This window comes from Penaeus monodon, chromosome 35 (genome assembly GCF_015228065.2).
Source record: "Penaeus monodon isolate SGIC_2016 chromosome 35, NSTDA_Pmon_1, whole genome shotgun sequence".
NCBI lineage: Eukaryota > Metazoa > Arthropoda > Malacostraca > Decapoda > Penaeidae > Penaeus > Penaeus monodon.
In genome coordinates, this window is record NC_051420.1 from 5,913,485 (window position 1) to 5,918,484 (window position 5,000).

Here is a 5,000-nt window from a genome sequence, read left to right on the forward strand (position 1 = left end):
AAGTTCTGTGAATTGATCATAGTGGCGAACCCACGGGCACACTCCCCCTCCCTCAAGTCTGTCCAAATGAAACACTCTAGAATGGCCATTGGAAGGACGAGGAGTTTTGAAGTGGACCTCTAGGGTAATCACTAGGGTAGTCTGCGCCTCAGAACTCGACACTCCGGTAAACCCTGCAATTCTGGAGGATCCTTCATCGAGTGCTGACAAGAATGTGGTCATCTCCTTGGCCAGTGATGCGGGTTGGAGTGCTGATACCGGGAGCCAGAAATCCTCAATCTCTGGGACCTAGCAAATTCCCGGAGAAGGAGGCTGTTCTCGCTGCTGGGATCAGCTCCCGAGCTATGGGGGCCGACAGTCATCTCGTGGCAGCTCGATCACCACCGGATACCGCATTGAAGTCGCCCAGAACAGTGCAAATATGTCTCACCAGGGACAAATGTCTGCCACAGATGTGAGTTTGGCTTAGAACGCTTTCACATCGAGTTTGCAAACATCGGTAGGAGCGTACACAGCAATAAGACACACAAAGCCAATAGCATGCTTCAGTCTCAATGCCATAATACCATTCATCAACTGGTGTTACCTCAGTACGTTCATCAACCGGTGTTACCTCAAGTACCGAGGGTTGAAGTCGGCTAGAGATAGCTATGGCTACTCCCTGGAGGTGATGACCATCACCACAGCCCTACCAGTAGTAGGTGTATCCACCTATACTGATCATGCTGCTGCCATATTTTCTCACGTCCGAGAGGGCAATCACCTAAACTCCCAACGGCTCTAGTTCCCTTATAGGAGAGGTAACTGCTCGTCCTGCCACAAGGACCAGATGTTCTAAATACCTACCCGATAGCTTGCATGAGGGTAAGCCATTGGCGGTTGCTCCAGGTGAATGCCACTACTGCCACCCCCGCCTACACTGCCCCAAATAAAGTGGATTGGCAGGCTGTGGGCTCAAATGACCGCCTGTGGGTTCCCTTGGGCTTCGCCCCACAACCTCATGCTGGGTTAGCGCCTGCCAGGGCACAGGCGGGACGAGTAACTCTCGTTCCCATCCTGCGTCCTAACATTTGGACCCCCCCAACGGGACCCACAGCCCGCCCCACCTGCTGGGTGGGAGGAACATCCAGCTTATCCATTTATTATATGCACTGCTGGTGAGTTATCTCAAGGGCTGGCAAGGCCCACCTCCCCTGAGCCGCCCATTTACCCTAGGGTGGCTAAGGTGCATGATTTAGTACAAAGCTCTATACCTCAGGGGACTCCTGCTGCTCTGAGATCCCCCACAGTTTAGCCTGGGATTGCAAGATTCCATGGGTGGCCACGAGGAGAAGTCTCAATGACGGAGAGGCTGTGAACTGGCCTAGGAGGCTTAGGCTAAGCTGCTCCCTTTTTCGTACTAGGCTAGTCAGTGGTGGCAGCTGCAAGCGAGAAGGCATGCAAGCACTTAATTAACACTAGGCTATCAAACCATCACTTCACATCACCTTGAGCATGAAGCACACAATATATAATATATATATATTATATATATATATATATATATATATATATATATATAATTCATTTATTTATTTATTCATATATGTATATTCATATATACACATGTATACACACACGCGCGCGCGCGCGCACATACACACACACACACACACACACACACACACACACACACACACACACACAATTCACACACACACACACACACACACACACACACACACACACACACACACACACACACACACACACACACACACACATATATATATATATATATGTATGCATATATGTTTATATATACACATATATTGTCTCATGAATTTTATTCAAGATATCTTTATACTGCATGTTTATGATTTTGTGTTGATTTTCTCTATATTTAGGAATTATGTATTACGTTATGAATTTTTTATGTAATTATGATATACATTTAATTATTTTATCATGTATCTTTTGCTTTTGTTGGATATATTTTTTTTAATTAAATTCCATAGACTCCGCTTGTCGCTCGGCATACGTTTTTTGTTTTCACCTTCGAAGGTGACGCTGGCATTTTGTGAACTGTGGCGGAAGTGGGCTTGTGTTTTGCCCCGATTCCCTCTGTTGAAACCATCGACACCTATGATTATTGATCAGAACAGCATCTTTCTGTTACTGTGGTATGTATTTATGATGATTCAGGATGTTATTCTAAAGAATCTAAATGCTATATGGCTTTAAAATTCATGCGCAACCAGAACACACTGCTTCTAAACAGGGAAATGTGGATTCATGTTTTATGTACGTGATTTTGTTCTGGATGATTAAATTCATTGTCACTTCCAGCTTATTCAATGATCGGACGTTTGTTCCTGCGGATCAAGGCCTGATTTAGTGATTACTAGCCAGAGCGATGGGAGGTCTCGTTGTGAACAATTAATGTTTCACTCATTTCTTTTTAATTTTAATGTTGGATTTTCCCCCAGATATGTTGAATGTAAAGTTTTGGTTCTTCTTGCTGGTAATGAAGAGAATATTGTATATTGTGAAAATTGCTTTCGTGAAGGAAAAAAATATATTGTTGACGTATTTGTTTGTTATTTATATTAGAGTTTGGGAATTCAAATTTTCTTTGGTTTGATTCACATAGCGACCTCAGTGTTTTATTTATCATAACTGTACGAGTAATCTATTATTTTTGCGTCTTGTTTACTTAGATGGTAATATTTATGTTTGCTTGCAGGTTGGCTCACCTAAAGAAAATCTTGTGCATGCAATACCTGAGACTCCATTGTCCCTCCTCCTAGATGTATTAACACTTCCATCCAATAACAGACTAACATGGGCGGAACTCTGGCTGTAAAGATCAGAAAACCCTTAAGAAGCACAGAGGCATCGCCAAAGGACACTTTACCACGAAAGTAAGCGTTCCATGACTGTAAAGAGAAGATGAGCCATTGGAATTGTTAGGCGTAGTTTTGAGAGAATTTATGAAAGTTTCAAGATAGTAAAAATTATAAATGAATATCTGCTTCAAACAGCTGATCAAATCAATGAACATTTAAATTACATATGTGATTTAGAGAAGAAAAGTGTGATATCCATTCAACATTAGTGAACTTATAAAGGAAGAAACAGAAAACAGAAACTGGCTCAACAGTCTGATAATTCATGTAGTATACTTGTTAAGAAAGTAGAGCCTCCAGTTTTTGACGGCAATGCCAGAGAGGTCCCTACTCTCATTAAGGATTACACACGTTTGGTGATGGCCCTTCATAAGAAGGATCCATTTATACTAAGGAGATCTTTACAAGGAAAGGTTAAAGAAGATATTGGACGAATTTGATCTGATTTTGGGATAGCTTGTAAGAACGTTTTGGTTCTACTTTAAAGGTTGCAGATGCTGTTTTAGGTGAACTTAGTGTTTTAAAGCCAGTCCCTGAAAGAAATACTCGGAAGTTACTTGAAGTAACAAATGTCAAGCAGGGTTGGTTAGATTTAAAGAAAATAGAGTAAATGAAATAGAAAATTTTACTACAGTAACTAAAACTGAAAGATTACTTCCTAATAGTTTAAAAAGGGAATGGACGCATTAGGCTCAAGCCTTAGCTGACCAAGAGAGGTTTTTGAACAGCTTGTAAACTTTTTGACTGGAGAATGTCAGGTTATAGAGTACATGGAGAATGAATATAGGCTGGCAAGGATAGCACTAAGGCAGCCAATCATTATATCGCTAGTGCTGAAGGCGATGGAACTATAGACAGTCTGACTGTAGCACTAAGCTGGCCCAGGATCAGAAAGTTTGTCAGAAGTATATGCTTGATTGTTCAGCTAATCTGTCGTAGGCAATGGTAAATCTAGCAAACATAATTCAGTTTGGTAGTGAATTAAAGGGTCCAAGTGTAAAAAAATAAGACAAAAGGCAAAAGGTATTTGGGTTTCATGTGTTTTGTTTGCCCGGAACCTTCCCATATCAGCAGAGGGCTGTGATAAGAAGATTCTCTGTAATGTTCAAGTTGGAAACAATAATACGTGAAAAACTGCATCACCCTCCTTTGCATTCTGTGCTTTAAAAAAAACTTGCATACTGTTAAAGATTTTAGTAATCTTCTGGATAGACCAAGTGTTTCTCAATGATAAGTAAAATTAGTAGTGGCTCATATGATTTGTCTACGCTTTTGACTATCATCACCCAAACGGCAGCCAAGAAATTAAGCCTAAAGGGTTCGGAAATATGCCTGAGTCTTACCAAAGTGGGAAATCAGTAAGAGCGAGTAGAGAGCAAAATTTGTTCCTCTGATTAAGGATAATGACAAACATTGGTTTGTGGAGGATGTGGGCTTTGATGATATGGGTATGACAGAAATTGCTAATGGTCTGGGGGTTCACCTAATCAGATTCAGAGACCTAGTGGCAAGATTGAATTAGTTATGTGATCAGACTACTGTGTGCTCGTACCGAAAGTGGGGAAAACAATCGGAAATTTCCAGTTTGTGTATTATGATTTTGGTTGTTGTATTAGGGTTTATCTAAGTCCTATGTACATAATATGTGTGTGTGTGTGTGTGTGTGTGTGTGTGTGTGGTGTGTGTGTGTTGTGTGTGTGTGTGTGTGTGTGTGTGCGTACGGCGGTGTGTTTTTGTGCTTGTGTGCGTGTGCGCGTATATGCATAGATGTGAGCGTGCGTTTTTGTGCACATCCGTGTGCGAATAGCTGTGTTTGTGAAAATGTGTAGCTGTGTGTGTGTGTGTGTGTGTGTGTGTGCATATCGTCGTGTGGCTGCATGTGTACATGCGCCTGTGTGTGTCCGTGTGCGTGCCTGTGTATGTGTGTGTGTAGTGTGAATGTTGTGTGTGCGTGTGTGTGTGTGTGTGTGTGTTGTGTGTGTGGTGTTTGTTGTGTGTGTGTGTTTGTTGTGTTGTTGTGTGTGTGTTATGTCGGTGTTGGCATATGTGAGTGCGTTTTGGCTGCATGTGTACATGCCCCAAAAAAATGTGTGTGTCCAGTGTGCGTGCCTG

At 41.9% G+C, this 5,000-nt stretch overlaps 1 pseudogene; it reads left to right on the top strand.

Annotated features, from left to right (window-relative positions):
- Nucleotides 1-2,206: 2,206 nt before the first annotated feature.
- Nucleotides 2,207-4,410, top strand: LOC119595206 (annotated as a pseudogene).
- Nucleotides 4,411-5,000: the final 590 nt, after the last annotated feature.